The sequence below is a fragment of the Bos indicus x Bos taurus genome, chromosome 1 (genome assembly GCF_003369695.1).
Source record: "Bos indicus x Bos taurus breed Angus x Brahman F1 hybrid chromosome 1, Bos_hybrid_MaternalHap_v2.0, whole genome shotgun sequence".
Taxonomy (NCBI): domain Eukaryota; kingdom Metazoa; phylum Chordata; class Mammalia; order Artiodactyla; family Bovidae; genus Bos; species Bos indicus x Bos taurus.
In genome coordinates this window covers 135,483,053-135,501,635 of record NC_040076.1, presented here as the reverse complement: position 1 = coordinate 135,501,635, position 18,583 = coordinate 135,483,053, and the positions used below count along the sequence as shown (strand labels likewise).

General features: G+C 41.0%; 1 protein-coding gene and 1 pseudogene across 8 annotated transcripts in view; both read left to right on the top strand.

Moving 5' to 3' along the window:
• The window catches only part of TMEM108 (transmembrane protein 108), a 404,994-nt gene that overhangs the window by 361,003 nt on the left and 25,408 nt on the right, over positions 1–18,583 (top strand). The gene's annotated exons all lie outside the window — the stretch shown is intronic.
• On the top strand, positions 6,092–6,961 carry LOC113895140 (annotated as a pseudogene).

Here is an 18,583-nt window from a genome sequence, read left to right as displayed (position 1 = left end):
TTGTTAAAAATTGGCAAACTGTTTTCCAAAGTGTTTTATCATTTTACATTTTTGTTTTAAAATTTAATTATGTTGATGGACAGACTGTTTAGATAATGAAGTACATTGGCATGATCCCAAAGTCAAAATGCAGATAATCAATACAGTGAAAAGCCTATCTCCCAGCCTCAACACACCTCGAAGTGAGTGGTACTACCAATTCACTATGGATCTTTCAAGAGATGATTGAAACATTTACAAGCAAACACTTAACCACAGTTTCCTTCTTCATGCTTTACACTGATGGGTGTGTAATGGATACATCTTGCTTTTCTCACTTAATATTAATAATATATCTTGGATACTGAATGAGAACCATTTTCCATAGTGTCTTTTGAGGAACTCTATACCCATAAGGTGCTCTGTAAGAAAAGGGTTCCCAAATTAACCTGGGAAAATGCTGTATACTTCAGCTACCTCTCAGAAATTCACAGTGCCTGTTAGCGTATTAAAGGATCTAAGAAATCCTCTGATTAAAAAGCAGAGTTTCCAAAATATTTGACCCAAGAAGCTTTTTCTTTCCAGAGATACCTCTCTAACATTTTGCACAAGGAGACCTCTGCAGACTACTCTTGGGGAAGCAGTTGTCTACACCAAACTAGTAAACATTTTGGGCTATGTGGACACCCAATTCTGCCATCACTGTGTAGAAACAGACACATACAAGATGTAAATGAATGCATGCTGCTGTAATTCAATAAAACTTTATTTACAAGAAGAGGCAGAAGACTGTAGTTTGCCAACTCCTGCTCTAGAGTAGGGTAGGAGCTGAGATGGAAAATTTTCCAGTTAACTTTCTTTTTTTTTTTGCCTCACTTGTGGGATCTTGGTTCCTCAATTGAACCCAGGCCCTCAGCAGTGAAAAAGTGGAATCCTAACCACTGGACCGCTAGGGAATTTCCCCAGTTAATTTTTTTAAAACAGTAATTAATTAGTTATTTTTGGCTGTGCTGAGTCTTTAGCACAGCCAAATATCAATAACTTTTTTGATATTTCACACTCAGGAGAAATATCAATAACCTCCGATATGCAGATGACACCACCCTTAGGGCAGAAAGTGAAGAGGAACTAAAAAGCCTCTTGATGAAGGTGAAAGTGGAGAGTGAAAAAGTTGGCTTAAAGCTCAACATTCAGAAAACGAAGATCATGGCATCCGGTCCCATCACTTCATGGGAAATAGATGGGGAAACAGTGGAAACAGTGTCAGACTTTATTTTTATGGGCTCCAAAATCACTACAGATGGTGACTGCAGTCATGAAATTAAAAGACGCTTACTCCTTGGAAGGAAAGTTCTGACCAAGCTAGATAGCATATTGAAAAGCAGAGACATTACTTTGCCAACAAAGGTCCGTCTAGTCAAGGCTATGGTTTTTCCTGTGGTCATGTATGGATGTGCGAGTTGGACTGTGAAGAAGGCTGAGCGCCGAAGAATTGATGCTTTTGAACTGTGGTGTTGGAGAAGACTCTTGAGAGTCCCTTGGACTGCAAGGAGATCCAACCAGTCCATTCTGAAGGAGATCAGCCCTGGGATTTCTTTGGAAGGAATGGTGCTAAAGCTGAGACTCCAGTACTTTGGCCACCTCATGCGAAGAATTGACTCATTGGAAAAGACTCTGATGCTGGGGGGAATTGGGGGCAAGAGGAGAAGAGGATGACAGAGGATGAGATGGCTGTATGGCATCACTGACTCAATGGACGTGAGTCTGGGTGAACTCCGGGAGTTGATGATGGACAGGGAGACCTGGCGTGCTGTGATTCATGGGGTCGCAAAGAGTTGGACACGACTGAGCGACTGAACTGAACTGAACTGAGTCTTTATTGCTGCATGTGGGCTTCCTTTGGCTGTGGTGAGCGGGGACTACTCTCCATTGCTGTGTGTGGGCTTCTCATTGCAGTGCCTTCTCTTGTTGCAGAGCACAGGCTCTAGAGAGTGGGCTCAATAGTTATGGTGCATGGGCTTAGTTGCTCTGCAGGACATGAAATCTTCCCAGACCACGTATTGAACTCATGTCCCCTGCGTTGGCAGGTAAATTCTGACTCACTGGATTACCAGGGAAGTACCTCAGTTAAATTTTTAAAGTGTTTCTTCGATGCCTCCTGTCTGCGTTGCTTTCTTCACATATGTCTTCCTATTCCCTCCCCCACTTCAACTGATCTGCCACTTCAAGGCTTAGAAGATGGGTGAGAAGGGAGGAGAATAGTGGACAAAAGCAGAGAAAAAATTACAGGGTTGTTGGGGGGCAGTGGTGAGGGGCACAGTGGAGGGATAAGGGGAATGTAAGGAGGGGAACTGGAGAGAAGGCATCCACAGAAAACAGATCGTCAAATAAGGGACAAAAGAACAGCTGCCCAACCTTAAACTCCATCCCTTCCCATTTCTCCCCTCTCCTGTCCACGCCCCTCGAAGCCAAAATGTCCACTGGGAGCACTGGGAAAAGGGCATCCATGCCTCACGTTCTCATGATCCACTGATTAAATATGTGTCCAGTGACTGAAGAGAGGCTTCTGAATTCTGGGCTCCAGCAGCTCCATCTGTAAGACCATAGAATCCCTAAGACTCCTTTACAGATTACTCATTCTAGGATTCCATGAAATCTTTGTTGTTCACACTCAAACCATCTGAGGTTGCATCAGCTTGTGGTCAGATTCTGGGAGTGAATTTTATAAGTTATCCTGTGCTAACTGTGCTATCTATCCAGGCAATAGATAGAATATTTACCTAAGGAAATTCAAGCTCTTCTGTTTTAAGTACATTTCATCAAACATAAGAGACAACATACTATTGTTTTATGTCCCAGTAAGAAAGAAAACATACTGCCAATTACACTATAACACAATGCTTTCTTACAATTTTTATTCTATGCTACTGAGGGAGTGCCTTTAGACTTATCTAGACACTTTCATCATGCATCCCTTCACTTACATCATGTGCTACATAATTGCCAACTCTTTTGCAAATATTTCAGCAACAAAACAACCCAGTTTCAACTGTTTTGTAAGGGTCATCTTTCCTTTAGTCCCATTTAGAACTTGACCGTTGCTCTGGTATATGGAATGGAGACCATTCTTAAATGATGAACACTTGTTTCACAAATATCAAATTTCTGCTCTGATGCTCTGCTTCTATGCCCTCTGCACACAACACAACCTTTGGAGGCTGAGCCACAATAAATCTTTTTGAAGAATTTAAGATAGCAATTAAAGATGCTCAGTACCAATGATGCATATGCCTCAAATAGAGATGCTGAGGTAACTAACTTCAGCTGACACTCACCACTTGGGCTGTGATCACTGTCTGACTGACAGGAAAGAAAGGTGTGTGCTTAAACAAAGTCCTACTTTCCTACCGTAGGAGGTAAAGAAAAAACAAAGTGCCTTGAAGCAGCATGTTGTAGCATCTTTCTTTTTTGCAACCATTTCCAAATGCTGAGCAGGGATATTCAGATACTTCGGCTGAATATCTGTGCCATGAAAGTCACCTGGATCAAAACAGGTCTAACCATGGAATTCTTGATATGACCCACAAAAAGTATATCTTCACACTTGCCCTCCCTCCCATGAGCTCAAAAAAAAAAAAAAAAAAAAAAAACTTTGGTTTACTTAATGAATTATGCACTAGAGTGTGAAATGCTGGTTGTTTTAAAGGGAGAAAATCAGAATTAAACTAGTTTTTTTTTCCCCAAGCATGTGCTTAGCACATATGTCAAAGAAATGTGTAAATGAAAAAGCCGAATTAGAAATTTATATCTGTGTAAAAAATGATTATATGACATTTAAAGTAAGATCTGACAACTACAACTACAGTTAAGGAGGCTGCTTGGCTCCTTTAAGCCCCTTTCTGAGCTGGGCCTGCCAGGCTTTGTTTGGCGAGGTGGGGGTGCAGGGATCTTGGGAGGTATGGTTATGTGTTGGCATGGCAAAGAAAGCACACACCTTCTCTTGGTGATGGATTTTGTGTCTCTGCCCTGTCTGAGGTTCAGACTCTGGTGTCTCTAACCTTGATCCCCCATTCTCTCCACCTTATGCTGTTTCACAAAAGTGCTGCTAGGATCCACTATCAAAACCCTAATACTTCTATTCTGTACAACTCGTAGTAAACAAGTGTCCTGGCCACGCTCCCCTGAAGATGAGGCTGAGTGACATGATGTTCTGGGTACCAGCTCACCCTCTGTGCTCCTTTAGCATGGTAGGAGTCTATCAGATGCCTGACCAGGTTTGTTGGGTGCCTCCATGTCAGTCAGCCTCCAGATGTGTCCACAGCTCAGACCCTCACTCAGGCACACACCTGACTGGTGGCTGCCAGTCTCCCGCCACAGACGTGGAGGTCCAAAGTGACAAAACTGTTTCTGACATATGCCTTTCATGTTCTCAGAACGGATTTAAGGTGGTTTACAATGGGATGGGCACAAACACAAGCTTTGTAACATAAAAATTGAGACCAACACTTTACAGAAGACTAAAATGAGGTGAAAAGAGGGTGGAAACAAAGACAACAGGGAGAAGCAAGAGTCACCTGTGAAATCCTCAGCTGCTCGCCCTGCCTCCTGTGGTCTCATTGCTAAGCCACCTTAAAGGACACAAGCACACTGGCGTTTCTCCAGAATGTGGAGGAGCCATATCTGGCAGAAATCACGAGCCTGCCTGATGCTTGTGAAGGAAAGTTTGCAAAGGGGGCTGTATGATTAAAATGGAGAGTAGGCAGGACACAAGACTATTCTTTTTTTCTGACAGGGAACCAGAACATAGCAACTGGGTAGCAGTGAGGTTCTTGGCTCTTAAACTGCCTCCATGTATGTGAGAGGTGATTATTTCTTCCCACTGCACCACCTTTCTCCCAGTTGACATCTCACATCTAGTACTTCTCTGTCAATCTAGGAGCAGGGGGGCAGTAGAGTTGGGGTGACCTCACCTGCACACTCTGAATTAAAGTCTGTATTTATTGTCAGAGACGAGGAGACTGAACAGGGAAGAAGCAGATCAGCAGTCCTTGGCAAAGGAATCCTGGCTTTCGGTTCCCTGATGGATAGGATCCTTAGGATGCTTGAAGTTACTCAGGTTCTTGCTATGTCACTGCCCTGGTAGGCTTGGGTCTTGCATCTTCATTTTGAAAGAACTAAGACTAACAATGTATGTGGTTCCATTTAAGGAACTGTTACAAAAACAGGCTCTTCTAACTTTTGAGCCAAAATCAGCATCAGATTGCTTCCCTTAACTTTAATTTCACACAGGTGGGTGGTAAAGGCAGAATTATCAGTACCCTCATAACCCTTGAACAACATCTTTGTCTCCAACCTCTGGTATTTTAGAAAGAGGTTCTCCCCACCCCCACCCCAGCATGTCATTCTGCTGCTCAAAAATCTAGTTGGCTTCCTTCAGATTAAGGAGGAATTTCAAGATCAAGTCACATAGGTGGTAAGTGGAAGGACTATAACTTGAACTTAGGTTTTCTAACTCTGTTCAGAGTGATGACTTTCCACCACATGAGGATTCCTAAGCTTACTGAAGCTGCTATGTTCTATTTATGTTTAGTTACCATTTCTGTTAGGTCAATATGAATATCAAGTTGTAAATAAAATGCTCAAAATAGTCACCAGATCATCCATGATGAAATCTCCTTAAAGCATAAGGAGGAGGTAACACTAGCTTTTAAGATGACACCAACTCTGTATTCTAGGATACTTTGAGGGTGCATCTAATAAGTGGTTCTCAACCTTAGCTTCTCACTGGAACCAATGAGATTTTAAGCCACTCCCTGGGTGAATCTAATGTGAAGCCAAGACTGAGAATCAATGATGTAATAAAAGCTGCACACTAAGTCTCCCGCCCCCTGTCTCCATAGCCTATGTTGCTCAATGAAACCTGAGAGGAACTGAGGGGACAGAAACAATGAGGTCTTTGGAATCAGGTATATCCTCATTCACATCCAAGTGTCTTAGGAAAGTGTTTTTCGTTGTGTAATCTTGGGCAATTGATCACTCTAAGCCTCATTTCCTCCATATGTAAAATAGAGACTTAAGAAGGTTTGGTGAGGCTTCTTTGTAAAAACACCAAATGAAGGCTGACCCTGGTGCTGTGGGAGGGCCCGGAGGCCCTGAAGGCCCTGGAATAGGAGGCTGTGGTGGCATCCACAGAGACTTTGGCAGTGGTGTCCAGGGCCATTGGGCCAGGGTCAGGGCTGGGGGGCTGGGGTAAACGCCATGGCACTCTTGGAGGTAAGGCCGAGGACAAGGAGTGGCTCCTCAGTACCAAGCTGGGCCCTCTGGTCAAGGACATGGAGATCAAGTTCATGGAGGAGATCTACCTCTTCTCTTTGCCCATCAAGGAATCTGAGATCATTGTCTTTTTCCTGGGGACATCCCTCAAGGACGAGGTTTTGAAGACTATGTCTGTGTAAAAGCAGGTCCGTGCTGGCTAGCGGACCAGGTTCAAGGCATTTGCTGCCACTGGGGATCACAACAGACACGTCAGTTTGGGTGTCAAGTGCTCTAAGAAGGTAGCCACTGCTCTCCTGGTCATAGGGGCCATCATCCTGGCCAAGCTCTCCATTGTCCCAGGTGACAATGGGCTACTGGGGAAACAAGATCAGCAGGCCCCACACTGTCCCTTGCAAGGTGACTGGCTGCTGTGGCTCAGTGCTGGTGTACCTCATCCCTGCCCTCAGGGGCACTGGCATCGTCTTGGCCCCTGTGGCCAAGATGCTCCTGATGATGGCTGGCACTGATGACTGTTACACCTCTGCCAGGGGCTGCACCGCCACCCTGGGCAACTCCACTAAGGCCACTTTTGATGCCATTTCCAACTGATCTCTGGAAAGAGACGGTGTTCCCCAAGTCTCTGTATCAGGAATTCACTGACCATCTTGTAAGGACCCACACCAGTCTCCATGCAAGGACCCAGGCTCCAGTGGTAGCTACCACGTAATTTTATATGAGAAAAAAAAGTGAATGAAACTGGTTAAAAAAAAAAAGAAGGTTTGGTGAGATAATATATGAGAGGGCTTCTCACAGTGTCTGGTACAGTCACTGTGGCTGCTATTATCATAATATTAACTCAGAAGGTTTCTTTTTCCTTCCTAAAGTGTCATAATCTCTAACCATTGATCAGCCTTCCAGTGGGTTCAGAATAAAGCAGCAAGTGAGAACACGGGATGTCCAGAAAAAGCCCACATGCTGGATGTTCAGCAGCTTCTATGGCCTTGACTTTCTGTAACAGGCATGCAAAGGTGGGGTGAGGTCTCAGGGAAGGGCAAGTTGCTGGGGGAGGTTGGAGCCAGTGGGAGAATATCCCCTGGAGACTATGCTTTCTTACAAGCATGTTGAGTTTGAAATAGGCAGGACCCTCTGGGGGACTCAAAATCAGCCCCTCCCCACCATACACGAATGTGAAGTAATGCTGTAAACCAAGGCTGATGTGCAAGCTATTTGTCAGGGATTTGAGTAAAGTAGCACTGGAAGGAAACGTTGTCCTCCAGATGTTCAGCATTTGAGGCAAGAGAGGTCCTTCCTGGACCACGGTGATGCTGGTGGCTTTTCTTACTGCTGTCCCTTTCCACCTACACTCCCCACCTTGATAAAACCTACTGTCAGTATAGATGCTCTACGTCTCTTTTTATCTGATTTGGGAAATATCACAAAAAGAAAATCCTTTTCAATCTCATTTTTGGACTATTTGATATTTTCTTCCATTTTTTAAATTAAAAAAATTTTTTTTAATATTTGAAATTTATTTTTTATTTTTTTAAATATAAATTTATTTATTTTAATTGGAGGTTAATTACTTTACAATATTGTATTGGTTTAATTCCATCTTTTACATTTAACCATGTAGAAAATGTTGTGTGTCACTCAGCTCTCTCTTCAGGACTGAGGCTGTCTTCCCCCAGAAAGGAATGTTGGTTGCTCACAGCAGAATCCCTCCCCTGGAATTTCCCTGGCCAAAGGAAGGCACAAAAGGCTATATGATTCCATTTGTATATAATAACACACATTTCATTTTTTAAGCTGAAGTATAGTTGATTTACAATGTAACCACTGGTTTGTTTCCTATGTGAATCAGTTTGTTTTGCATATACATTAATTTGTATTATTTTTTAGATTTCACATGTAAGTGATAATCATATAGTATTTGTCTTTCTTACTTCAGTAAGCATAATATTCTCTAGGCCGACCCACTTTGCTGAAAATGGCAGAACTCCATTTTTTAATGATTGAGTAATGTTTCATTACGTGTGTGTTTATGTATGTATGTGTATATATCTCTGTCTCTCATATCTTTCTTATCCATTCATCTGTTGATGGACCTTTGGGTTGCTTCCATATCTTGTCGATTGTAAATAATGCTGCTATGAACATTGGTGTGCATGTATCTTTTCAAATTAATGTTTTTGTTTTCTTTGGATGTATACCCAGGAGTGGAATTGTTAGACCACATGCCAGTTTTATTTATAGTGTTTTGAAGACCTTCCATACACTTTTCTACTGTGGCTGTACCAATTTACATTTCCACCAACAGCATACAAAGATTCTCTTTTTTTCACATCCTCTCCTTGCTTGTAATCTGTAGACTTTTTGATAATAGCCATTCTCATAGGTGTGAGGTGCTATCTTGTTGTTTTGATTTACTTTTCTCAACAATTAGCAATGCTGAGCATCTTTTCATGGGTCTGTAGCCATCTGTCGGAGAAGGCAATGGCAACCCATTCCAGTACTCTTGCCTGGAAAATCCCATTGGTGGAGGAGCCTGGTAGGCCGCAGTCCATGGGGTCGCTAAGAGTTGGACACAACTGAGCGACTTCACTTTCACTTTTCACTTTCATGCATTGGAGAAGGAAATGGCAGCCCACTCCAGTGTTCTTGCCTGGAGAATCCCAGGGACGGGGGAGCCTGGTGGGCTGCTGTCTAGGGTCACACAGAGTCGGACACGACTGAAGTGACTTAGCAGCAGCAGCAGCAGCAGTAGCCATCTGTATATCTTATTCAAAAAATGTCTCTTCTGTCCGTTTTTTGATTGGGTTTTTGTTCTTTTGATATTGAGTAATAATGACTGTTTACATATTTTGGATATTAATTCCTTGTTGGCCATATCATTTATTCCCATTCTGTAGGTTGTCTTTTTGTTTTTGCTGACAGTTTCCTTTGCTGTGCAAACATTCTTAAGTTTAATTAGGCTCCGTTTATTTTTGCTTTTATTTCTTTTGCCTTAAGACAGTCAAAAGTATTGCTATGATTTATGTCAATGAATATGCTGCCTATGTTCTCTCATAGGAAGGAGTTTAATGGTTTCAGGTGTCACCGTGAGGTCTTTAATCAATTTTGAGTTTATTTTTGTATATGGTATAAAGTAAGTTCTAATCTCATTGCTTTACATTTAACTGTCCAGTTTTCCCAGTACTACTTGTTGAAAAGACTGTCTTTTCTTCACTGCATATTCTTGCCTCCACTGTTGTAGATTAATTGACCATATGTGTGTGGGGTTATTTCTGGGCTCTCTATTCCATTCCATTGGTCTGTGTATTTGTGCCAGTACTATGCTATTTTGATTACTGTAGCCTTGCAGTATAGTCTGAGGTCTGGGTGGGTAATATCTCCAGTTTTTTCCTTCTTATTTAAGACTGCTTTGTCAGTTTGGGGTCTTTTGTTGTTCCACATGGATTTTAGGATTATTTTCTAGTTCTGTGAAAAATGTCATGGGTATTTTGGTAGGGATTGCATTGAACCTCTAGATTGCCTTGGGTAGTATAGTCATTTTAACAATATTAATTCTTCAATCCAAGAGTATGGGATATCTTTCCATTTCCTTGTATCATCTTCAGTTTCCTTCAACAATGTTTTATAGTTTTCAGAGTATAGGTCTTTCACCTCCTTGGTTAAGTTTATTCCTCGGTATTTTATTCCTGTTGATGTGATTTTAAACAGGATTTTTTTTTTAATCCCCCACTGATAGTTGATTGAGAAATGTAATGGATTTTTCTAATCTTGTAGCTTGCTATCTTGATGAATTCATTTATTCTAATACTTTTTGTGTGGAGACTTTAGGGTTTTCTATATAGAGTACCATGTCATCTGCAAACAGTGACAGTTTTACTTCTTCCCTTCCAATTTGGATTCCTTTTTTTTCTGTTTCTCATATAACTGCTGTGGCTACGACTTCCAATATAACATTAAGTATAGGCAGCAAGAGTAGAGATCTTTATCTTGTTCTTGGATAAAAGTAAGGAAAAGTAAAAGCTGTCAGCTTTTCCCCATTGAGTATGATGCTGGCTATGGGTTTGTCATAAATGGTCTTTATTATGTTAAGATGTGTTCCCTCTATACCCACTTTGATGAGGGGTTTTTTTTTTGTCATGAATGGATGTTGAATTTTGTGAAATGCTTCTTCTGTGACTATTGAGATGATCATGTAATTTTTAATCCTTCCTTTTATTAATGTAGTATATCACATTGATTTTCAAATGTTGAGACATCCTTGTGCCCTTGGAATAAATTCTACTTGGCTCATGGTATATGATACTTTTTATATATTGCTGGATTTAGTTTGCTAATATTTTTTTGAGAATTTTTGCATTTATATTCATCATAGATATTGGCCTACAATTGTATTTTCCTTGTAGTATCTGTCTGGTTTTGGTATCAGGGAAACGGTGGCTTCATAGAATGAATTCTGAAAGTATCCTATCTTCTCCAATTTTTAAAAATAGTTTGAGCAAGATAGGTATTAGTTCTTCTTTACATGGTTCGTAAGATTCCCCTATGAAGTCACCTGATCCTGAACTTTTGTTTTCTGGAAACTTTTTAAAAAAATAACAAATTCAATTTCACTACTTGTGATTAGTCTGTTCAAATTATCTATTTCTTCTTGATTACATCTTGGCAGGCTGTATGTTTCTAAAAATCTGTCCATTTCTTCTACGTTGTCCAATTTGTTGGCATACAACTGTTCATAGTATTTTTCTCTTTTTTTTATTTTATTTTTAAACTTTACATAATTGTATTAGTTTTGCCAAATATCAAAATGAATCCGCCACAGGTATACATGTGTTCCCCATCCTGAACCCTCCTATGGTTTTTTTTTGTATCTCTGTGGCATAAATTATTATTTCTCCTCTTTCATTTCTTATTTTGCTTATTTTAGCCCTCTTTTCTCCTTGGTGAGCCTGGTTAAAATTTACCAGTTTCATTTTTTTTTTTTAACAAAACAAAACAAAACTGTTCTTGGTTTCCTTGATCTTTTCCTATATATTTTTATTTGTATTTTATTTATTTCCTCTCTGATCTTTATTTTCTTTCTTTGGCCAATTTTGAGCTTTGTTCATTTTCCTAATTCTTTTAGGTGGTAAATTAGGTTGTTTGAGACTTTTCTTGTTTCCTAAGGAAGGCCTGTATTGCTATAAACTTCTCTCTTGGGACTCTTTTGCTTCATCCCATTAATTTTGAAGTGTTGTGTTTCCATTTTTCACTTGCCTTAAATAGTTTTCTAATTCCCCCTTTGATTTCTTCATCAACCCACTGGTTTTTCAAGCAGTATATTGTTTAGTTATCACATTTCTCATTTTCCCATTTTTCTTTCTGTAGTTGATTTCTGGTTTCATACCATTGTAGTTGGGAAAAATGCTTGATATAATTTCTATTCTCTTAAATTTGTTGAGACTTGTTTTGTGGTCTAGCCTGTAATCTCTTCTGGAGGACATTCCATGTGTACTTGAAAAGAATGTGTATTCTGCTGTTTTGGATGGAATATCCTATGATCTGGTCTATTCTGTCTTAGAGTCCTGGTCTATTATGTCATTTAAAGCCATTAGTGCCTTACTGATTTTATTAAAGTCCCTTACTATTATTATATCATTGCTCATTTCTCTCTTTATGAATGTTAGTATTTGCTTTATATATTTAGGTGCTTCTGTTTTGGGTGCATATGTGTCAGTGAGTGTAATATCTTCTTCCCTTTATCATTTTATAGTGTCCCTCTTTGTGTTTGTTATAGCCTTTGTTTTAAAGTCTACTTTGTCTGACATGAGTATTGCTACCCTCATTTTCTTGTCATTTCTATTTGGATGTGGTACTGTTTCCTGTCCTCTCATTTTCAATCTGTGTGTGTGTTTAGCCCTGAAGTAAGTCTCTTGTAGGGAGCATATTGAAAGGTCATTTTTTAAAATCCAATCAGCGAACACTCACACTTTAAATGTGCAGTATACATCTGTTAGTCACTACTCTAACCAAGATATAGAACCTCTCTATACCCTAAGAAACTTGATACTCCTTTTCAGCCAATATTCCCCTCTCAGAACAACAATTTGTTCTGATTTCTACCACTAGAGATTAGTTTTGTCTGTTTTGAACCTCATATAAATAAAATAATTATTTATTAATTTTTTGTATGTTGACTTTATAACTATTAGTTAGGTCAGTGGCTCAGTCATGTCTGACTCTTTGTGACCCCATGAACTGCAGTGGGCCAGGCCTCCCTGTCCATCACCAACTCCCAGAGCCCACCCAAACCCATGTCCATCGAGATGGTGATACCATCCAACCATCTCATCTTCTGTCGTCCCATTCTCCTCCTGCTCTCAATCTTTCCCAGCATCAGGGTCTTTTCAAATGAGTCAGCTCTTCGCACCAGGTGGCCAAAGTACTGGAGTTTCAGCTTCAGCACCAGTCCTTCCAAAGAACACCCAGGACCGGTCTCTTTCAGGATGGACTGATTGGATCTCCTTGTAGTCCAAGGGACTCTCAAGAGTCTTCTCCAACACCACAGTTCAAAAGCATCAATTCTTCAGCGCTCAGCTTTCTTTATAGTCCAATTCTCACATCCATACATGACCACTGGGAAAACCATAGCCTTGACTAGATGGACCTTTGTTGACAAAGTAATGTCTCTGCTTTTTAATATGTTGTCTAGGTTGGTCATAACTTTCCTTCCAAGGAGTAAGCGTCCTTTAATTTCATGGCTGCAGTCACCATCTGCAGTGATTTTGGAGCCCAAAAAAATGAAGTCAGCCACTGTTTCCACTGTTTCCCCATCTATTTGCTATGAAGGGATGGGACCAGATGCCATGATCTTCGTTTTCTGAATTTGAGCTTTAAGCCAACTTATTCAGTGTCCTCTTTCACTTTCATCAAGAGGCTCTTTAGTTCTTCTTCACTTTCTACCATAAGGGTGGTGTCATCTGCATATCTGAGGTTACTGATATTTCTCCCGGCAATCTTGATTCCAGGAAGCAATCTTGTGCTTCCTCCAGCCCAGCATTTCTCATAATGTACTCTGCATATAAGTTAAATAAGCAGGGTGACAATATACATCCTCGATGTACTGCTTTTCCTATTTGGAACCAGTCTGTTGTTCCATTTCCAGTTCTAACTGTTGCTTCCTGACCTGCATACAGGTTTCTCAAGAGGGACGTCAGGTGGTCTGGTATGCCCATCTCTTTCAGAATTTCCCACAGTTTATTGTGATCCACACAGTCAAAGGCTTTGGCATAGTCAACAAAGCAGAAATAGATGTTTTTCTGGAACTCTCTTGCTTTTTCAGTGATCCAGCGGATGTTGGCAATTTGATCTGATAGAATGTGGTCCACATTCTATCCAGGTCTCTATCCAGGAGAAGGGAATGGCAAATGACGCCAGAGGATGAGATGGCTGGATGGCATCACTGACTCGATGGATGTGAGTCTGAGTGAACTCCGGGAGTTGGTGATGGACAGGGAGGCCTGGCGTGCTGCGATTCATGGGGTCGCAAAGAGTCGGACACGACTGAGTGACTGATCTGATCTGATCTGATCTGAATGAGACATAAGCTTTGGTTTCCATGCAGCCTGCTTCCTTGGTCAAGAGTATTTATATTACACATGTAGCATGTATATAAACTGATCCCCCAGTTGGAATTTGAACAGGTTAGAAAAAACTATGTGTTCAGGCTGTTAGTCTCCCTGACCATTTCCCCTCCAAACTCCACACTCTGTGTGAGAACACTTTAAATGGTGAGAAGCAGGGGGGATAGATAGATGTGACAATAGTTACTCCCCTCTGTAAGTGGGCTCCAAAATGAATCTGTGGACACATGATCTAACGCCAAGGCTCTGGGAAAGTTGCCTGCAAACCTCCCTTCAGCTAACTTTCCTTCCAGGACACACTCTCACATTCTCCCTGCTGTCTTACCTCCGTGGAACGTTTTTTTAAATCTCAGGCTAGATTTTTGTTTTGGGTTTTTGTTGTTGTTGTTGTTGTTGTTGTTGTTTTCTCCCCATAATTTTTATTTATTTATTTTTGGCTGCACTGTCTCTTCGTTGCTATGTGCAGGCTTTTCTCTAGTTGTGGTGAGCCAGGACTACTCTTTGTTGCAGTATTCAGGCTTCTCATTGCAATAGCTTCTCTTGTTGCAGAGCACAGGCTCTAGAGCACAGGCTTAGTAGTCATGGCGCACAGGCCTAGTTGCTCTGCGGCATGTGGAATCTTCCTGGACCAGGGATCGAACCCATGTCCCCTGCATTGGCTGATGGATTCTTATCCACTACACCATCAGAGAAGTCCCAGAGTAGTTTTGAACCTAACAGAAAAATTGCAGAGTAAAACAGAGAGATTCTATATAGCCTGCAGCCAGTTCCCATTGTAATCAGTGTCTTACAATACTGGTGTACATCTGTCACAATTAATGAGACAGTATTGATACATTATTATTAACTGAAGTCCAAACTTTTACTCACATCTCCTTCATTTCCCCCCAGTGTCCTTCTTCTGTTCCAGGAACCCAGCCAGGATTCCACATTACGTTTAGTTGTCGTGTCTCCTTAGACACCATTCGGCTGTGAGTTTCTCAGACTTTCCTTATTTTTGATGACCTTGGTGAGGAGTACTGGTCAGATATTTTGTAGCATGTCCCTCATTTGGGATTTTCAGATGTTTTTCTTATCATTAGACCTGGGATATATGTTTGGGAAAGGAGAGCTACAGAGGTAAAGTGCTGTCTTCATATCCAGGGTGCATATTATCACCATGACCTTGATCACTTGGCTGAGGTAGTGTCTGTCAGGTCCTCTACTGTAAAGCATAGAACATTTTTATGAGTCTTTTGCTTTTAGTTTAGGAGAGTACAAAGCAGTCTGGACTGATGCGGTTGTGTTCTTTCCCATGATGTCAGCGAGATGTTTCCTGAATATTAACGATCCTATTCTTTTATTAGAAACTGAGCTGACCTTTTCATTCCTCTAACTTTGACTCCTGTTGTTTGGAGAAGGCCTTTGAGAAAACATCTTTGATGTGTAGGTTTGTTCCCCTGTCACAGATTATTCTCTTCCCTTCCAGAATGACAGCCCCTTGAAGCAAATGGTCATGTATGTCTTCAATATGTAGGCACCATATATACATACATATACTCTTTGAACTCATGTCTTCAATGAATGGTCACCTTATGCTAGCCTCCACCTCATTCCATCTGTGCCCTGGTCCACAAGGTACCTAGATGCCAGGAACTTCATGCCCCTGTTAGTACGCATTTGTTCCTTCCTTTCTTTGATGTTAAGTTAAAGTATTAGTCACTCAGTCGTGTTTGACTCTGTGACACTATGGACTGTAGCCTGCCAGGCTCCTCTGTCCATGGAATTCTCCAGGCAAGAATACTGGAGTGGGTAACCATTCCCTTCTCCGGAGGCGGGAGGGGGGGGGGAATTGTATAGATTAGAGAAATCATGATGCTGAAGAAGGAGCCCAGAAGTGAGCTATTTCCCTTTCCTTGCATCTGGGCAGGAGACAAAAGTAAGGGACCCACGACAAGATCAGCTTGTTGAGCCCCAGCACTTAAAACCCCTGATGTTTAAATCCAGGAGTTTTTTAATGAAAGAACTTTAATTTCACTTCTACAAAGATAATATTCAAGTTATTATTACTGCCTAACAAACTGCCTCAAAACTTCAACATTAATCATTCATTTGCTCATAAATCTAGTTAGGGGGCATCACTTGTCTCTACTCTACCTGGACTCAGCTGGGGTAGCCCACATAGGGTTGAGGATGACTCACTGCCCTGGCTGGCAGTAGTCAGTCGGCGCTGACTTCATCTAGAAGTTCAAGCTGGGACTGAAGGCCAGGGCCTCAGCCCCTTTCCAGATGGGCTCCTTCATGGACTGCTCAGGCTTCCTCACAGCATGGTGGCTGACTTCTGAGAGGAATACCCAAGAGTAAGGACTCGGAGGAAGCAATACCATCTCTTATAACCTGGCCTCAGAAATCATGTAGCATCACTTCAGCCATAGTCACAAACCCACCCAGATTCCAGGGAATGGAACAGACTTCACCTTTCAGTAGGAGTGCTGAAGTCACATTTAGGAAGAGAAAGCTGGTTGGGGTGTGTTACAGTGGTTATTTTTGGAAAATAAAAGCTGGCTAGTGATTGATTTAGAAGAGTTTTCTTTTTTCCCAGTTTTATTTCAATATAATTGACATATAACATTGTATTACATCATAATGATTTAAAATGTGAATATATTGTGGAATGATTACTGCAATAAGTTTAGTTAACATCAATCACCCCACATAGTTACAAATTTTTATATGATGAGAACTTTTAAGATTTAGTCTCTTGAAAGAGAAAGTGCGTGAAAGTGCATAATTTTTTTTACATGATGAGAATATTTATGAAATGCACATATGTAACATTTATGAAAATGTACACATGTAAAGTGACCTATAATCCCCCTCAACAGAAAACTGGATTAAAGATTTACTGCACATGGGCCCCCTCCCCCATCAGAACAAGACCCAGTTTCCCCATCAGTCAGACTCTCCCATCAGGAAGCTTCCATAAGCCTCATCCTTATCTATCAGAGGGCAGACAGAATGAAAACTACAATCACAGAAAACTAACCAAACTGATCACATGGACCACAGCCTTGTCTAGCTCAGTGAAACTATGAGCCATGCCATGTAGGGCCACCTAAGATGGACGGGTGATAGCAGAGGGTTCTGACAAAACATGGTTCACTGGAGAAGGGAACTCCAGCAATCCACTTCAATATTCTAGCTTTGAAAACCCTATGAACAGTATGAAAAGGCAAAAAGGTATGACACTGAAAGATGAACTCTCTAGGTCAATAGGTGCCCAATAGACTACTGGAGAAGAGTGGAGAAATAACTCCAGAAAGAATGAAGAGACAGAGTCAAAGAGAAAACAGTGCCCAGTTGTGGATGTGATATGTGGTGGAAGTAAAGTCCAATGCTGTAAAGAACAATATTGCATAGGAACCTGGAATGTTAGCTCTGTGAATCAAGGCAAATTGGAAGTGGTCAAACAGGAGAGGGAAAGAGTGAACATTGACATTTTAGGAATCAGTGAACTAGAATGGACTGGAATAGGTTAATTTAACTCAGATGACCATTACATCTACTACTTGGGCAAGAATCCCTTAGAAGTGGAGTAGCCATCACAGTCAACAAAAGAGTCCAAAATGCCATACTTGGATGAAATCCCAAAAATGACAGAATGATCTCTGTTCGTTTCCGAGGCAAACCATTCAATATCACAGTAATCCAAATCTATGCCCCGACCAGTAGTGCTGAAGAAGCTGAAGCTGAATGGTTTGTGAAGACCTACATGACCTTCTAGAACTAACATCCAAAAAAGATGTCCTCTTCCTTACAGGGGACTGGAATGCAAAAGTAGGAAGTCAAGAGCTACCTGGAGTAACAGGCAAATTTGGCCTTGGAGTACAAAATGAAGCAGGTCAAAGTGAACAGAGTTTTGCCAGGAGAATGCACTGGTTATAGCAAACACCCTCTTCCAACAACACAAGAGAAGACTCTACACATGGACATCACCAGATGTCAATACTGAAATCCAATTGATTATATTCTTTGCAGCCAAAGATGAAGAAGTTCTATACAGACAGCAAAAACAAGTCCAGGAGCTGACTGTGGCTCAGATCATGAACTCCTTATTGCCAAATTCAGACTTAAATTGAAGAAAGTAGGGAAAACCACTAGACCATTCAGGTATGACCTAAATCAAATCTCTTATGATTATACAGTGGAAGTGACAGACACATTCAAAGGATTAGATCTGATAGAGTGCCTGAAGAACTAGGACAGAGGTTTGTGACATTGTACAGGAGGCAGTGATCAAGACCATCCTCAAGAAAAAGAAATGCAAAAAGGCAAAATGGTTGTCTGAGGAGGCCTTACAAATAGCTGTGAAAAGAAGAGAAGCTAAAGGCAAGGGAGAAAAGGAAAGATATACCCATTTGAATGCAGAGTTCCAAAGAATAGCAAGAAGAGATAGAAAGCCTTCCTCAGTAATTGATGCAAAGAAATAGAGTAAAACAATAGAATGGGAAAGACTACAGATCTCTTCAAGAAAATTACAGATACCAAGGGAACACGTCATGCAAAGATGAGCACAATAAAGGACAAAAACAGTATGGACCTAACAGAAGCCAAAAATATTAAGAAGAGGTGGAAAGAATATACAGAAGAACTAAACAAAAAATATCTTCATGACCCAGATTACCATGATGGCATGATCACTCATCCAGAGCCAGACATCCTGGAATGTGAAATCAAGT